Here is an 18844-nt window from a genome sequence, read left to right as displayed (position 1 = left end):
AAGCCAGATTTTTGAGAACAATTAAGCTTCTGTGAATTGTAAGAAACGAGTGGAAGAAACTCCAGGTACCGAAATTTGTGACCAAGATCTGGGAATCCTTGGACATTTTTAATGCCTTTACTCCAACAATTTCATTCTTACTGTCAAGCAACCAGAAGTCACTCATCTACCATGTTTAAGGCAATAGGTAAGGTTGCAAGAGCATTTCTGAATGGGAGCTGTATCTCATTCAGAAATACCTCACCAAAAGGTATTGTGAGAATTTGTAGGGGCATATTTTTGGACCCAGTGCTGGGGGTGGAGGTGGGTGGGACTAGAAATTAGTAACTGAGGCATAGATCAGTTCTGCACAATAAAGACTTTGCCCCTGTCCCATACAACTTTCAAACGTCCTGCTGAAGACGCGTCGATGAAAAGCCTATTTAAAATTTTCTGATTACGATTTTGTTTCATATAGAAATGCCAAGATACCTGTTGTACATTTTTAGTAAACACTCAAGTTTCTAGAAAAGTCAGAAGTTTCCTGCAGATGGTGCTATGAGGAACCTGTTTGCGGTGTTTGGAAAATCACCGATGTCAGCGCCCGCAGGGAACAGCGTGGGCTGCATCCCGCCTGCACACTGGTCCTCGTTTGAGGCACACGGGGCAGACGTGCAGCCACTGTACTCTGTCCCTGGGCAGTCCAGCCCCAGCGCCGACACTCTGAAAAACTACACACTATTTAGGTACAACCGACTTTCCTAGTTTTTCTTTTTTGTAAAACAGTTGTGCTGGTGATATAAAATGCTGTAGCTGCTATGGGAAACAGTATGAAGTTTCCTCAGAAAATTAAACACAGAATCGCCCATAATCCAGCAATTCCACTTCTGGGTATAGACCCCAAAAGGAACTGAAAGCGGAGACTCCACTGGATTGTTCGTACACCCTTGTTCCTGGAGGCATTATTCTCAACAGCCAAAAGCCTGAAGCCACCCAAGTGTCCATGGGTAGATGAATGGATAACAAAATGGGATGTATACATACAGTGGAACGTATTCAGCCTTAAAAAGGAAGGAAATTCTGACACATGCTACAACATGGATGAACCTTGAGAACATTGTGCTAAGTGAAATAAGCCGGTCACAGACGGACTAATATTGCGTGGTTCCACTTAGATGAGGTGCCTAGAGCAGTCGAAGTCATTGAGACAGAAAGTAGAGTGCTGATTGCCCTGGGCTGGGCAGGGAGGGAATAGGGAGTTATTGTTTAATAAGTACAGGGTTTCATTCTGGGGAGATGGAGAAAGTTCTGGAGACGGATGGTGGTGAAGGCGGCAGAACAACGTGAATGTATTCAATGCCACTGAACGGTATGTTTAAAAATGGTTAAAATGGTAAATGTTGTGCTTTGTTTCTTTAACTACAATTTTTTTAAAAAAAGAGTTATACATTTTTTTTTGTTTTTATGTGTGTATCGGCAAGATAGTAAAGAGGGCATTTCAAAATATTTGTTTTTAAAAGGAAACATTACATGGAGAACAAGGTGTCTACAGTTTTATGCCCTTAGTGTTTTATGGCATATTTTATTTTGTCTGGAGACTTTCTGGCACCCCCTGAAATATGTGGAGACACCTAGGCATCACTAATGAAAGGCTGGGGATTGTTGGGGCACAGAATGGAAAACCCCAAGGGACTAAGAAAATATATATTTGAGCTTATGAGGATTGGGGCCGAGAGAAGAGCTACCCAGAGTCAATTTAAGTTGGATCGGAGTTAGCGTGTCTGGGACTGCGAACATTTTATATTTATGGAGCTTCTCACACTTTATGATGCAAAAGCACTCTGCATGTACAGTCCATTAACAGGAGGTACCCACGGCAGAGTGGAAGGGGAGCAAACTAGGAGTCGGGTCTGACTTGGCCACTTAAAAACTGTAAGTGTGATTTAGCACAAATGTCTTAACTTCTGGGAGTCCCATTTGCCTCCATCTGCAATACATGAATATTTACCCATGAATACCTCCTATTTATCGGATACCTACCACGGGCCAGGCACTCGTCAGACATTTAACCATTGTGTCATTAATCATTTAGTCTTCACAACTGCCCTGTGAGATTTCTATCTTTATTTCTATCATACAAATTAGGAAACCAAAGCAGATCCCATCAGACCTCCAGCCATTTCCTCCCGCTCACCAGAGGGCATCTATACGGCTTCCTGCATCTCTCTAGACAAACTCTCTCTTGAGTCTCTTCTACCCAGATACAGGCAGCCAGGAGGGCCAGGGAGTTAAAAACCAGAAGCAACCCTCAGCCAGTGAGGGGTGGGCGTCGGTGGGTAAACACCCCAGCACCCTCACTCTGCAGTAGCACAATCCAGGGACATGTCCTCCACAGCCTCCAGGAGGCCCCCACCCCCGTGGGGTTGACTCACCACGGCTTTCCTCCCTTCCCTGCCTCTCTATGCTTCTTGGAATCAGCTCCCCCACAAACTACCTGCACTCAAATACTTGTCTCAGGATCTGCTCTGAGGGGAACGCAAAGAGCCGCTGAGGCTCAGAGAGTTAAGTTACTTGCCCATGACCCCACAGTTAGAGAGCTTGGCCAAGCCACAACCCACTCCTTCCGAATCCGAAGTCCCTGTGCGTGGTATCTGACCTGGTTGCTGGGGAATTGAGTGAAATCATGCAGATGATTACAAGGCTTCTTTCGATCTTTATGGCAGCCCTGTAAGGCCAATGAGCAGGTTAGTTTTATGCCCACATAACAGGAAACTGGGGCTGAGTCCTGCACAAAGTAAGCAGCTGACAAGCCACAAATGACAAGATGATTCTCTTCTCCCCCAGATTTGTTCTCCATTTTTCTCTGCCTTTCTCTGGGCCCAGGAGTGCATCACCCAGGCCCCTGGCCCTCCAGCTTCCTGTCGTGGTTGGCCAGTAGAAGTCAAGGGCAGGAAGAGAGGGGAGGATGCTATTAGACCCCCACTCTCCCTCCAATGGGCTATCATTTTAGCGAGGGCAGCATTCCTCTGCCTGAACCATAACTCCTGTCTAACCACCTTAATTTTTAAAAAGCACTTGAATTCGCCTAGGTTTTATTAGGAATCTAGGATCCTGGGAAAGGGGAAGGAAGCGAGTTATGTTTGCTGAGACTAGGAAACCTCCCCAGTGTCAGTTTGCCTCAATCTGCATCTTGGCTCCAGCTCTCAGCAGGTGTGGGTGGCGCCCCCCCGCCCCCCCCCCCCCCGCCTTGCCCTTTGGTACATGCCATGGTTTCTGGTTCTTGCTGGTCCCACAGCATTTCTCAACTCCTGCCCACACCTCTGTGAACCTAGATATAATTTCTCCGTTATATTCTCTCTATTAAACCCATTTGAGATACCGTTCTCTTTCTTGCTGAGACTCTGCCTGACCTTAAGGGCTTAACATCTAGTAAGACCGGGAGCAAATAAAATACTTACAGAGCAAATGCCACTTTTCCAGGCCCTATGCAAAGCCCTTTCTATTCACAACTCTCACAGTTATGCTGTGAGGTGGGCATCATTCTAATTCCCATTTCACAGATAAACAAACTGAGCCTCAGTAACGATTCTTGGACCAAAATCCGGGTTGATTAAGAATAGAAGTCCCTTTTCTCTCTCCTTCACCACAAAGACCGCACTGTTCTCTAGCCTGACTTGCCCTCACTGTAAATAACTGTTAGTACCAGAGCCCTCCAACCTTACTCAGGGCATGTCAGGAAACCAGAGAACACCCTGCCTGTGGCGAGGGTGTAGCATCCCTGTGGCAAATGAGCATTCCATGAATGGAAACAGCCTTTCCCTTTCGTGAGGAGAGGCAGGATTTCATGTGAATGTGTGATGACTGGCTGGGAGCCAAGAATAAGAGCAGGAAATGGGAGCCCAAGTGAGATAACTGCCCTGAACATTGAGGGGAGGGAGCAAGATAAACAGAGGAGTTTCAATTTTGCAAAGCATTCAAGAGCTCCTTGGCTTAAGGACTGCCCTCAGGGAGAGCCAGGAATATCAGGAAAGGGGGGAGACAGTCTTGGCAGGCGGGGGAGACTAAGTGCTGGCGGAGCAATTAAAGGGTGGAGCAAATGAGTAGGAAACCACAGAATAATGCGAAACCCAAAAGCAGGCATCTGAAATGTGCAAAAAAAAAAAAAAAAACTATTATAAGGCAAAACAGAGCCGACTAAGTTTGCGCTTAGTAGCTGAAAATATTCCAAACATCGTTTCGGAATGAGAAACATATGGAATAAAAGGCAGCTGTCATTCGATTTAGCGGCTTGAGAAATGTGACTCGTCCCCATAGGGGTTAGGAGGCGGGAATGGTCAGAGAGAAAGAGCTCCGAATCCTGACGGAGATGGGGCACTGAATGGGCGCACAGTGGTTTTCCCCAGTGATGGACAATTATGACTAAACTATGAAACACTAGACATCACAAGATCCATTAGAACATATACATTTTATTCTCCCTACTCTGCACCAATCGACGACTCACCCATTATAAATAATTTCCAGCTATTTCGCACCTACATTCCAGGCACTTCACTTGTATTATTCCCAATTCTCCCAACAACTCTGCGAGCAGGATTGCTGTTTCCTTATACAGATTTGGAAACTGAGGCACAAAGAGTTTGAGTAACTTGCCTAAGGTCACATACACTGTGCTCGGGAAAGGCCAAGCAAGGAAGGAAACCCAGCTCCCTCTTTCTCCAGGCATATTCCATTACCCCTTGGTGAATCCCCAAACTGAGGCTTCCTAGATGGTCCAATCCTGTTTTCAGAAGAAAAAAAAAATGAGAACTAGAGAGGAGGTCAACACGTCTTTGGGACTGGTGGCCCTTGAATGTGAGTGGAGTTCTGTGGGGTCTGGGAAGAAAAATCTTTAAGATTACTGAACCCGACTCTTATTTTAATACCATTTTGAACCTTCCAAGATCCCAAAGAAGAACAGCAGAGTAGCGCAGGTCTCAAGCACAGTAGCACAATTCTTACCGTTCATGTGTTCATTCATTCATTCATCCATTCATTCGTTCAAAAACATTTTTCACGTGCAAGAACTATGTCGTATGAAAATATTTTCCCAGGAAGCAACTGAAAGGTGAGCAATCTGTGTTTTCTTTTGATTCATTTATTTTTTTTATTTTTCTCATTTTAGCACATTTCCACTTAATTCACTGCATCAGATCTTCAAAGGCTCCTCCAGAAGCTCAGGTCAACTAATAATCAGCATTCTGCTATCTTGAGCATATTTATGATCGAATAGCAGTCCTTGGCTTTCTGCAGTAGTAATTGTGTTTTCTGTTCAGTAACACTGACAGCTCTGAAAGCATGTATTATTTTCTTTAGCAAATATGAATGGTAAAGGCCTCTTACAGTCCTTTCTCTGAGCTGAGGAGGGTAATTGAAAGGGTTCTTTGTAAAGGCTCTGAAAAAAAACATGGGTTTGGCTAGAGTTTTATTAGAAATCTAGAAACCTGGGAAGGGGAAATAAAATTATATAAGTTTGCAAAATCTCAAAACATTTTTTTTTTCTATTTGATCAGACCAAAGTCCAGGTTCATGCCGGCCCACTCATCAATAAGTTTTTGCTGTGTAACAAATGACCCTAGAAATTTAGTGGCTGAAAATAACAAACATCTATTATTTCTTGGGGGTTTGCTGGGAGGTCTGTCAGGGTCTCTGTGGCCAGGCCTGGATGGGCTAGGGTGCCACACTTTTATGACTGAGACTCAGCTGGGGTGAGTTGGGCCTCTTTTCTCTCTAAGGGGCTACCCCGGGCTTCTTCACATGCTGGTGGAAGGGTTCTCAACAGCAAGAGAATAGCAACCCAATGGACAAGCTCTTTTCAAGACTCTCTTGTATCATGAATGCTACTGTCGCATTGGCCAAAGCTAGTTACAAGGTCAAGCCAAGTTCAGGGAGAGGAAAAACAGACTTCACTTCTTCATAGGTGGATCTACAAATTATTGTGGCCATTTTTGTCCTTATTCCCCCAGCTGCTAGGAGTTTGCTGGCTGAGGGCCCTCAACTGTCAGCCACCTCAGAAACTGCTCTTTTTGTCCTGAAGAAAGCCACCTCACTCAAGGACAGTGCTGTTTTTTCCATGGCAGCCTGTGCAATGGTACCTGGTCAATGCAGGGATACAAAGGCGTAGTCTCTTGTCCAAACTTGAGACTAGAGTGAGGGGTCATCCAGCTTCAGAGTTTCCCTAACGGTCAGCTGAGGCCTTTGTTGAACCTGAATGCAATCTAGCTCCTCTCTCTGCTCAATCCTGCTTCTTTCCCCTCCACCCTAGGCAGGCATCCTGAGCGCGCTTTCCATTAGACCTACTGCAGCCTCATCTCTGTGCCAGCAGCTGCTTCCTGGGGACCTCAGCCTGCCAGATGATACCAGGAGCAGTCTGCGAAAGCAGATGATAAGGGGCTGGATCACTCGCCAGTCAGTAGGCAATGAGAACCCCATTACTGTTGATATGTGGGATTTATTTAGCCACCAACACAAGATAGCGATAAACTTGGTAAAACCACCGGTGGTGAAATGGAATAGGATAGTGGTGGAAGGGAAGGTCCTAGAGGATGTGGTAGAGCAGGCTTTCGAAGAGAGGGAGGAAATAGGCATCACAAGGGCAATGGAATTGAACTGAACAATGTATGCTTTGGGAAAAGACAACAAAAGTCTGAGAGTGACTAACAGTCGATTAAAAACTAAATGCTAAAGCGCAAGGGCTTCCTCGGTCCCATGTAAAGAAATGCTCAACTCCTGCAGCCAGAAAGATTAAATTCTCAACCAAAAAAAAAAAGGGGGTGCAGGGGGAAGGAGGTGGGACTTCCAATACTTTTGTGAAGCAGCCAGCTCAGATTTTTATATGAGAAATAAATTTCTACCTAATTGAATATATCATTATTTGGGGGTCTATTTCCTATCTAGTCCAAATTATACCATACTATAGACTAAATGTTTGCGTCCCCCAAAATTTATATGTTGAAGCCTAACCCCTGATGTGATGATACTAGAAGGTGGTGGGACTTTTGGGATAGAGGTTAGATCGTGATGGAGACCTCATGCACGAGACTCGTCCATTATAAAAGAGGTTCCAGAGAACTCCCTTCTTTCTTCCCCCACGTGAGGACGCAGCGAGAAGCTAGCAGTCTGCCCCCTAGAAGAGGACCCTCATCGGAAGTTGACTGTGCAGGCACCATGATCTTGGACTGCCAGTCTCCAGAACTGTGAGAAATAAATTGCTACTGTTGATAAGCCACCCAGTTTATGGTTATTTTGTTATAGCCGCCCAAACAGGCCAAGATATACCCAAACCATCGGCCCTCAGCTCACTTAAAATCAACCTAAGATGAGCAGAATTGGGGCTTCCAGGATGACGGGTTTGTGGCACTAACACTCTCAGGGGCCATGTGCACACAAGTGCTCCTGGCTGCCAGGCTGGCTGGAAAACACAGTGTAAGCTGCACAGTCTCCAGTTTCTCAAATCTAAAAGGTTCAGAAGGGGAAGAGCTCTCTTTGCTCCTTAATAGAGAGCACTTGCCTCAGCCACACCTGTTTAGGGAATGTGCTAGACAACTTGCTTACTGGGTTTAATACCTGACAGCCCTTCTTCTAGGTAGCATCTGCACATCAACGCGAGTCTTCTCTATGACCTTGGGCAAGGTTGGCCCTGAGGAGGGATGGGACCTCAGCAGCCAATGGCTGGTGGGGAAAGGAAGGCATTTGGCGGCATTTCTAAGGTGCTGGTTTAGCATACTCCTTTTTCTTTTGCATGAAAAGCCACCTGAGAAACAGAGAGGGGAGTTCAATAAGGACCAGTGTTATCAGGCTCGTGGATGCTGTGGATTAGAGAACACAGCTTAGGTATGAAGCCAAGAGCCGGACTCTACCGCTTCCCTCCCGAATTCCGTTTATGCACTCAGTGTCAGCCAGGTGCAGCTGCGGGGTTCCCTGCACTGCTCCCTCCCCCCATCAATCCCAGGCAACACCTTCCAGTGCTAGACCTGCCCTGGCTGCTTGCGTCATGCGGGAGGCAGGCGCAAATAAACTACACACAACCTGTGGACAAAGTTTATCTCCGAGAAAGAGGGTTTGGAAGGCCTATATGCTCACTTTCCCTCATCTCAACCTCACCAATGAGCTCCGTCCTTCTCCCCCTGGGAGAGGGATTGGTAAGATGTAGGTGTATCAAAAGAGAGATAAGGGACTCCCCGCCCCATTCTCTCATACCAGAAGTCAAGGTTGAATATTAGACAAACCCAGTTATAGTACTGGCCCAGGATGTAGAGGTTAAGATTTCTATTAAACGATCATAACAGTCACATCTACCATTTACCAAATACTCGCTATGTGCCAGACATTATGCTAAACATACACATGGCTTAAAAAAACCTGGGCTCAGTCTGGACTTGCATCAAGATGCCAAGGTGACGGGGTGGTGGGGGTGGGGTGGCGGGGGTGGGGGTGGGGCGGGGTGAAGGGAGATGGTTAAAAGTACTCAGCAGCCAATTCGAAGAGGCTTGTACTGGCCAAAGATGAAAAAGTTTGAACATAAATAAATATAATAACTGCAATGGATCATAACCTATCAAGTATATTTAATTTTATGAATTTTAATACTACTTCTCAGAAACCATAATTGCTCACTGTTGGAGGATGCTAATGAGCTAACTCCATATTCATAAAGCTAGTAAATAAAGAAAAAGAATCGAGCATTTATTCTGGTTTTTTTTTTTTCTATGTGAATTATACCATTGGGTGACCAGTGAGATTTAGTTTCTTTTTTTAAAAAAAAAGCATTCTCCCTAACAAGAAAAAATTATAGAATTCAAACCTAACCATTTTGCAAACCCTAGTAAATTAATAAATTTTAACGTTGAGCATCGACAGCCGCTACACCCACAAAAAAAGTCATCCAGACATTTCATGCCTCTGGTGGAAGAACACAGCAGCCCCTGTGAAGTGGTCTTGCTAAGAGAAATCAAATCTAAATATGACCAAGGCTTTCTAATCAAATACTAGTGTTCACAGGCATGTCCTATCAACCAGTCCCAAGTGGGAAACTCTTGAAAACAAATAACCCAATTTCTTTAAGAAATAAAATACAAAGGAAAAAATAGATCCGGAGACAAAAGTTTAGGAAATGAAATAAATAAAGAAGGGATTTTATTAACAAATCACAATATGTGGACTTAATTTGGACCCTGACTCAAATTGTTAGTGAAAAAAAACTTTCAAAACACTAATGAGGCAGCTAGGAATCTAAACACTGGCTGGATTATTTGATGATCTTAAGGAATCATTGCTAACATATTTAGGTGTGACCATAGGATTGTAATTATGTTAAAAACAAACTCTTCTAATATTTTAGAGATGTACATTGAAATATTTACAGATACAATGATACGATCTGGAATTTGCTTCAAACTAATATTGGGAGAGATTAGACGGAAGTATATAGATAAAACATGTTTGGCCCTGATTCGATCATTGTTGAAACTGGGTGATGATGGGTAAATGATTTATTATATGAGCCTCTATATTTTCACGAATATTTGAAATTTTCCACAATAAAAGTTAAGAGAAAAATTTGCAAAGGGGCTTGATTTGATGGGTGAGTGGGTGGGTTTTTTGCAGAAGGAGTTTGTGCCTCTGGAGCCTAATGTTTGGATTAAGACAAGAGCTCAGCTGGTGGTCGGGGGGTGCGGGGGCCCAGGGAATGGGGAGGAGGCGCTAGGCAAATGGTCAGGCTCACTGAAGGGGTCTCACAACAGCAGAAATACGGGAATACAACCCAAAGAACCAGGCAGAAACGTCATCAGAAAGACCTAGTGAGAAGTAGGGGGAGACGAGAGACACTTGCTGTTTACGGTTGCCAGACTTTCAGACCCCACCTCCTGGCAGATACAGGGCACTCAGTGTACTGCCAACACCGCATAGATTGATTCCAGCACTGGGCGCAACAGAGCCTGCCAGCGAAGGTCCCCCACGCTAAGCAGGAAAAAGGCAGACAGTAACCCTGCAGCGCCTTCTCCCTCTGGAGAGAACGCTGAGATGATTTTAGGACTGAATGGCGGGTGCATAGTAGAAAGGTTTGATTGCCTACCTTCCCTTTCTGAGAAAAGTCCTCAGCCTCTATGTGGTGTGGACTGCCATGTTGGAGCCACATGACTCCACCCCTCTGGCCACAGCTGACTGATCCAAGAATGCACACCTAACCCAAAGGGGGAGGGAGGGAGGATTCATAGACTTAGCTCAGTCTATCAGAATCCTCAAGAATTTGAACTAGTAAACTAAGAAACCAAATTAGGAACTGGGAATCACACCATCAGAGACATTTAGAACTCGTGGCAATGGACCGAATTGCGTCCCCCTGGAGAAAGAGTCCTACCTTGAAACCTAAGCCCCAGTGTGATGGTGTTCAATGCAGAGCTAATCCTCAGGAATGAGGTGAGTGCCCTTAGAATGGGGGTCGGAGAGGTCTTCCTCGCCTTCTTCTGCCATGTGAAAACACAGTGAGAAGTCCGCAGCCTGGAAGAGAGGCCTCCCCAGAACCGGACCATGCCGGTGCCCTGATGTCAGGCTTTCAGCCCCCGGTCTGTGAGAAACAAACTTCTGTCGTTGATAATAAGCTCCCCAGGCTGCGGTCCGCTGTGACGGCGGCCTGGACAGAGAAAGATAGGCACGTGCTCCCACAGTGCACATGTTAATTTGGCTTCAGTTTACCTGCGTGGCTTTTGGGTGAGTCACTTGGTCCCCTTGAACCTAAATTCCCTAATTCGTAATGTGGGGATAAGATAGGTCGCTATATCAATGTAATGTTTACGAGGATAAAATGAAAATACTTACGAAATACTTATACAGTAAAAGTTCAGTAACTCCTAAGGTTATGAAGACTTACCCTTGGGTGTGGCATTGTTTGGTCACATGAGAGCAAAGGAAGCCAGTGACGAGGGAGGGGCAAATGATAGTAGTGTGGGCCGAGCGCCGCTCAGCACCGGGCCCTGGGCAAAGGTCTTGACAGGTGCTGAAACCTCACAGCGACCCCGGGATCTGGCGATGCTCACTTCGCCAGCGAGGAAACTGAGGAGCAAACTGATCTGCCAAAAGTTTAGGAAGTGAAGTAAATAAAGAAGGTAGTCGTCAGTCAGTCCGTCAGTCAGTCAGTCAAAGGCAGCGGCGATGACAGGAATGACCAACACCCCGCTTCTGAGTCTGCGCCCTTAACCTGTGACTCTGTGACTACCTCATTATGCAGATGAGAAAACCGAGGTTCAGAGGGGATCATGCAACTCCCAAAAATGTGGGGGAAAGGGAACCCCTGCACTGCCCCAAAGCCGGAGGGTGTGATGTGGCTCCAAAGTCCAACTCCAGCTTCTGGGAGGCCCGAGCACCTTTGTCTTCCAGTGAAGTCACCTGTTGTAGCTCCTGAGTGAGTAGCCCCCATGTGGGTGAAGTTTTCTTGTTCCTAGTTATGATGAAAACAATGAGAATCTTGATGTGCCTCAGTCACCCACATTAGGATCTGTGTACTAAACCTCTGCTTAAGAGGTTCTGGTGCTAGGAAAAATATCGTGTGATGGGTATTACAACAAATGTCTGCTCATTCAAATGGCAGTTCATTCCATCCCTGCCCCATCTAATGGCTGCTTCTACATGGCATCCCTGCTAACCAGAATCAACCCTCCACTCCCCTGAACCAGGACCTTAACCGAGAGACTGGTCAACACGTGGCCAGAACGAGATGTGGTGTGGATAACTCCTTTTTGAGAAAACATCCCTTCAGGCACGAGTCACAGAATAAACAGAGACAGGGCAAAACCACTAACGAGAGAAAAATTGGAAAGCCAAAATGTTAAGGACAGAGTAAAAAGAGGTTTTTAAATGAGACCAGACTAAAAAATAAAGACCTTTTTCCTTCGCCCTGCCTGTTTTTCCACCCACAACCTCCAACCCTCACATTTTTTAAAAAGTCATTAAAAAAAAAAAAACTATAAACTTTTCCATCTGAGACAAAAGTTGTTAAATGGAAAGAGAAAATGCAGCAGAGAATACCAGCTGTGAAATGTCTGCAGCTCACTGGTGGCCCTGAGCCCGTCTCCGGTTTCATCCCGAGAGAAACCACCAGCCCCACGCCCACGCCCCAGAATCGGCAACTGGGAAACGATATAACTGCCCATAAAACGTGGAAAGCCGGTGTGGATTTTAAAAAGACAAAGGAAAAGAGGATGATCCTCTTTAAGTAAGGCAACAGTGAAGAGCAAAACACAAGAGGCATGCCGTGTGAGTGTGTAGAGGAAAGCGCTCTACGTCTAGAATCGGACAGCTCTGGGACCATGTCTGCCACGGAGCAGCGAGTGACCCGGAGCGGGGTCACCTCTCAGTGCCTCGGTTTCTTCATCTGTATAATGAGGGCGATTAAAAATAGAACCTACTTCAGACGGTGGCTGTGAAGATTCGCACACGCTGGCATATTGGACACGCTCCGTAGACATTGGCCGTTACTCTTTATTATAAATGTTATTGTATCAGTATTATTATTGTGATTGTTGTGACATGATTATAAGTAAGAAACACCAGTTTTGCCTGGAGCTTAAGCAGCAAATGTGACCATGGGTTCTCTGGAAACCTTATCTACAAAATGGGGACATTCCCAGGCATGCAGATTCCGGAATGCGGGCGTCGTGGAGAGGAAGGAGTGAGCTTTCTGCTGCAGCTTCCTTGGGTACTGTCAGAGGGCACCCGATGCCATGGGTGCCGATGGAAGAAACGAGTGAGGGAGAAGGGGGAGGCCAAGAGGTAATATTATGGAGCAATTCCTCGGTGCCAGGGAGTGAGCTGAGCATTACACACACGTGTGTGTGCATGCGCGTGCACACACACATACATGCATGCACATGCATGCACACACATGCATGAACACGTGCACACATACACGCGCACATGCACACACGTGCACACATACACATGCACACACATGCGCGCACGTGTGCACGGGCACACGTGCACGTGTGCACATGCGTACACACATGCACACCGGCACATACACATGCATGCACATGTATATACACATGCACACATGCACACACACGCACACAATTTCATGCAGTTCTCTCGATGACTCACGAGGCGGGTGCTATCACTACCATTCCTGCTTTACAGGCGAGGAGACTAAGATGTAGAGACATTCTGTGACTTACTCAGGGCCATATATCGAGTTTGGGGAGGAACCTGAGTAGTTTTCATGATGACACGGCACTGTCTTCTAAAAACACACAGCCACCTCCCCTCTCTTGGCCTCAGTCTCCTCACCCGTGAAACGGGATTTGCGCCAAAGGCCTTCGTAGCATTCACATTCCATGGTTTTAAATATTTTGACAATCGATGTCTTTCAGCCAGAATCACCACTTTCCAGCCTAGGGAAAGAGGAGGTGGGCAGCGTATCTTCCCTGGGCCCTTTCACAAGCATAATTTTGTCTCTTGGGCTAATTACAAGTAACACCGAATAGAGGATGGTGTTGTAGCCAGCACAACCCAGGTTCCCCCCAAGATGCCGGGTCCGTGTCGTGTGCTTGGCTTCCTGAGCAGAGTGGAGAAGGGAAGAGCGTCCCCAGGATGATGAACGCTGGCTGAGGTGGAGCTGCTGAGTCCCCGAATGCCGAGATAGACCCGGAAGCCTGTGAAGGACAAGGAGAAAACCAAAGACTAAGCACCTAGGTTCCACTGAAGCCCCAGCCTGTTCCCAGTCTGTGAGAACTGAGAGCCCCCAGGAGCCTGAGCTGCAGGCACATACTCCCTCTGAGCTTTAAGACATGATGAGAATAAAAAAAATAGGATGCTTAAATTAGGAAAAAGATGAAAAGCCTTCAGTTTCCTAGATGCTGTCTATTAGGCTTCAATAAATCATCTTGGTTACTCTTCACTACCAGCAGCGGGATAGGTTATCAGGATCTCCATTCCACAGATGGGATGACTGATGTTCAGAGACATTAAGCGACATGCCCGAGGATGCGCAGTAAGTAGGGAGGGAAGCAGGAGAGCAACCAAGGGCCACCTGATTCCGCAGCTGTAGCATCACACCACCCTGCCTCTGGAAGAGGGGAGCTCGCTCTCTAAAAAAGACAGACTTCCCGCCAGAGGCTCTCAGCGGGGGCCTGGACACAGAGGAATGCTCTGTGTAACGGAGGGAGCGAGGACTGGCAGCATCCAGTGAGAGTGGCCGACGTCCCCGGGACGCAGGGTGCTCCTGCAGGTAGAAATGACCACCAGGATGATTGTACTCAGGAGGCCAGCGCGGGGTGGAGAGCAGGAGAGCTGACTGGGATATCTGAGTAAAGGGTTCAGGTATGCACCCTCACACCCAGACACACACCCACAGGCACACATGCGCACACACACACACTTGACGCACCTCAAGAGGATGGAATGTCTCAAGCCTCCTTGTTGTGGACCTTCCTGGAGAAAGGAATAATTTGTTGAATGACCTGTGTTTTTGTTGTCACTGAAGTCATGGTCATAGTGATTAGTGTGTTAAGTTCTTCCAGGTGGGAAAGCGGTGTTTGTTGTTGGATGACTTGCTCAAACAGGAGTCCCAGAAACCCTAGGCGGGGGCTTGGGCCAGTAAGTATCCTCTGTTCCATCACCCTCAGCTTTCCAGATACTGTCTTAGCACAAGGGTACCGGCACATCAGGGGGGGCCTTCTACCGTTGTGATTAAACAAATCAACTTTGAAATCCCATTGGCCTGGGGTCAATTCTTTCCCCGTGCACTGAATAACTACATAACTTTGGATAAACCACTTCACCCATCAGAGCCTCAGCATCCCATCTACAAAATGGCAGTAGTGGTCCTCGACCCTCCCCCACGCCCCAGGCTGTGGAGGGCTCAATGAGATAATGCAGATCTAGCACTGAGCTTAGTGCATGACCCAGAGTGAACACTAATTTAACAGCAGCTTCTGTTTTCATTAAAAGACACAAGAGCATTCTAGCACAGAAACTACCAAGCCCGCCACAGCCCCCCAAAACAAGAGAACATCAAAAGCAGAGACTTCAAGATCAGCTGGAGATGAGAACCTATGTACTCCTCACATCGAACTGTGTCCAGACACTGAGGTGAGAGTGATCCCAATGGACATAATATTCCCAACCATCAAAACTGGACAACTTAAGCAAACATTTCTGGGTGTTCGTTAGAACTCAACAGGGTACTGCTGGAAACTCAGGGGGAAGGACAGAAGTTCACTGGTGTGCCCGCCAAGTCTACCAAAAGCCTTTTCCTACAGCTTGATGCTCAACCACACATCCTTATTTGAAAAAACACCGTTTAAAAGCCATCTGAGAAAACGTTGGCCAGGAAAGGCACTTTCCACAGATCAGCAAAGAAGAATCTAGTTTCTCCAGCCAAAGCCTCCCCACTACTTCTCTCACCAATTAGTAAAAATGCGACTTTGATCTCAAAGCCAAAATAAACTGCTACCTCCACACTTTTTAACTTTCTAGGTATTATTATTATCCTTGCTTCCTACTGGTAGGGTTCATTGATATGATCATCTAACTCGCTAATTCATGTTCTCAGTTGTCTGAAGTCAACTCTGTCTCACCCATCTTAATCAATGATTTTCAGCAATATATTTTTCAAAGCTATTATTTCCATCTCATTCCATAGCATGATTTTTTCCTTCTTTTTCATTGCTATTCTAGGCCCTTATCTAAGTTGGGCTCTTCAGTGTGTTTAACATCTTCGTTCTAATAATTTTGCTTCATATATATGTTTGTTTCAGTTTCTTTTTTGAGATAATTGCACTCCTTAGGTTGTACTTTTGGCCTGAGTGCATTGTCCCTCAAGGGTATCTGATATGCTACCTAAGAAAGGACTGAAGGTTGAACCCTAGCGTATCAGCCAGGGTATCAGGAAAGAGAATGAGACAAGCCCTAGGATGGAGCTAGTGATCACTCCTTAGTCTTGCCCAGCAAGACATTCTCCTGGCCAAGACGTCACCTTTACGCCTTCAAGGGCAAACAACATTGGGAGGAGTTTGGGAGAAATGAACATCCATAGAAAGTCAATCACCCACGTACTTTCATCAGCTCTTCACCCCAACAGGGCTTTTGTTCTGTCATAATTTACACCTGCATCATGGCTCTCTCCACAGCTGCAGGAGACACAGTGATTGTGGAGGAAGACAAGGACAGGGAATGAGCCAGTTTTATCTAATTTATCTGAGCATATGCCCCTCTGCCCCAGGCTACAGCCACTTCCGACCCTACTCAGTCCTTTTACCTCCACCTTTTCCCACTCCAAACCTAAAGCCCAAAGCAGCTTTCCACCTCCCCGGAGCTTTCTCATAGTGCCTTGATGTTTGCATGTTGAGTTGGTCGGTTGCTATTGCTTTGTTTTACTTTTCATTTTTTATTTCCTGTATTCCATTCTTTCCTCTATAACTTTTCCAGAATTGATTGGCGGTTGGGTTACAGGTGGAGCTGGGAGCTCATGCTAATTCACCATCTTGGGAGGATATGGAAATCTCTTATAGAACTTTATATATACAATAAGATCCTACTTCTTGGATGACTCCAGAGAGTGTCAATCAGAAAAGATGGCTAAAGCGGGGAATTACAATTTTTAATGATGCATACATACCCTAAGTATTTTAACTTAAGAACAAAAAAACACACTTATCAATTTCTGAAATATTCTGCTATTGCTACTGAGAAGCAACCAATTCATTTCCTCCTCCTCCTCCTTCTTTTTTTTAAAAAGAAAGAAAGAAAGAAATAAAGAAAGAAAGAAAGAAAGAAAGAAAGAAAGAAAGAAGAAAGAAGAAAGAAAGAAAGAAAGAAAGAAAGAAAGAAAGAAAGAAAGAAAGAAAGAAAGAAAGAAAGAAAAATACTGTAATGTGATGTTTGGGCCAAGGATTTTTCTTTGAATATTGATTTACTGATTGGAGTTCTACTTTATTATTCTGGCATAAATCACACTCATTTTGCACTATCTGAGATATCCTATTTTTTCTTTAAAATGGAATAAGAACCTAAAGATGCTTACAGATCAATTAAATTTCAGAATCATTCTAAACTTCCGATGCATTTTTCAATCCCACAGCTATTGTGACAGCAGTATTTTTAAGCATCTCATTTTATTTTAATCTAGCTTGTATTTAAAAAAAAATTTTTTTTCTGCACTCATTTCATCAATTTTTAACATTTTAAAACATATTTTATTGGTAATTTAATTGCATTAAATATAATTGGCTAAATAGGTTTGGAAACAAATACAATTCCCTCTTGCTAAGAACATGGTGACTTGGGGGGGGGGAAGCATCAGGTTCTGAAGACTGGGACAACAGCTATGACTACTTAGTGCACCTCTGGCATCGGTCAGCAAATTCGAGAGACAGAAAGGGAAGTGTGGACGTACTCATGCCTGACAGCCCCTCTGGCAAGAGTGTTAAATGGACATTGGCTAGGAGAGAGTCTACAGTACCCCTAGCAAGGTGGTAATAGGTTAATCAGTTAATAGGTTAGAGATCTCTATTCAAGACCGCCATGCCTATATTTTAATTACTTACCCCCTACTATGATTCAAGTACTTCCGGGCAGGTGGAGGGGGGAATGGTATGTTAGGTGCATGACTATCTTCTAGAAGCAACTTATGACATCAGGGGCTGTCCCTGGGTGAGCACCAAAAGCCAAGTTCATCTCCTTCACGATGACGCCGAGTCTACTCTTTCCATGCTGATCCTACAGATACCTATCAATTCAGACAGGATCCTCTCCTTGGTTACTCAAGTAACACAATGCTTATGCTAAACTACACTGGACACAGTGGCTTCCGTGCTGAGAGCAGCCCTCAGCAGAGGGAGCCGGGGGAGCAGCCTTCTCTTCTTGAGAGGCAGTGATAAGAACATGGGTTCCCTGGTCGGTTAATGGGACGTTGGCAGGCCCTTCTCATGGGCCTCTCACAGCGGACCCACGCCGGGGTAACTGCAGCCTCGAACTATTGTCCAGCTCCTCACCTGTGGGCTGTGAGCACTGCAGGGGGTTGTACAGTGTGGGGAGAAAAAAAAAACCATGGGTTCCGACACCAGGTGTACTGCATACCAGATGTGTGATCCTCACAAGGTGCACAGCCTCCCTGAGCGTTAATGTCTCCATGATAAATGACGGTTTATTTATCCAGCAAATGTTAACTGCCCGCTACATATCAGGTACTGTGTTACCTCTGGGCACTCATAATGAACATCGATCGTCCCTGCCATTGGTAAGCTCATGTCCTCAGAGGGGAGACATGTGTGATCCCGAATCGAGGCACGTGCTCTAAGAGAGTTAGAGTATTACACGAGAGTATGGGAGAGACCCATTGAGTCTGAAGTGGTCATGGGTAACAATTTCATTTACCTCAGGGATTCTCGTGAGGGCTAGACAAGAGCGAGAGCCTGAGCGGTGCCTGGCTCAAACCCAGAGCTTCGTAACCCGTCTATTTCTGTTATTCAGCCCAGTAAGACGTCAGCCGTAGGGGGCTGACGAGGGTACGAATGCCATGTTTCCCGTTCGACATGCCATTCCCGTCCCGTGTTCCTGTGGTTCATTCTATGTCAGAGCCAACTCGGGGTAGAAAACCAGCTCCTCTCAGAGAGAGAATGGAGAAGACAGCAGAGAAGCCTCCTGGTGTGTAAGGGGAGCCAATAAAGGAACGTTTAAGAAAAATCCTGCTACTGCTAAGGAGAGGAAACCCATCCTCTTTCTTTTATATCATTAAAAAAAAAAAAAATGGAGGAGGAGGAGGAAAGAAAGAAGGAAGGGAGGAAGAGGAAAGGAAGAGAAAAGAAAAAGGAAAACTAATGCTGAATAAATG

General features: G+C 45.6%; 1 long non-coding RNA gene across 1 annotated transcript in view; it reads right to left on the bottom strand.

The window, feature by feature from the left end:
* The window catches only part of LOC107501171, a 63081-nt gene extending 52919 nt beyond the window's left edge, over window positions 1-10162 (bottom strand). The window contains exon 1 of the long non-coding RNA XR_004955796.1: window positions 10094-10162. This is a non-coding gene — a long non-coding RNA (uncharacterized LOC107501171). The remainder of the gene's footprint in view (window positions 1-10093) is intronic.
* Window positions 10163-18844: the final 8682 nt, after the last annotated feature.

This window comes from Rousettus aegyptiacus, unplaced genomic scaffold, assembly GCF_014176215.1.
Source record: "Rousettus aegyptiacus isolate mRouAeg1 unplaced genomic scaffold, mRouAeg1.p scaffold_m13_p_2, whole genome shotgun sequence".
Classification (NCBI taxonomy): domain Eukaryota; kingdom Metazoa; phylum Chordata; class Mammalia; order Chiroptera; family Pteropodidae; genus Rousettus; species Rousettus aegyptiacus.
Note: the sequence above shows the minus strand (reverse complement) of the source record. Positions and strands in the feature narration are given on the sequence as shown.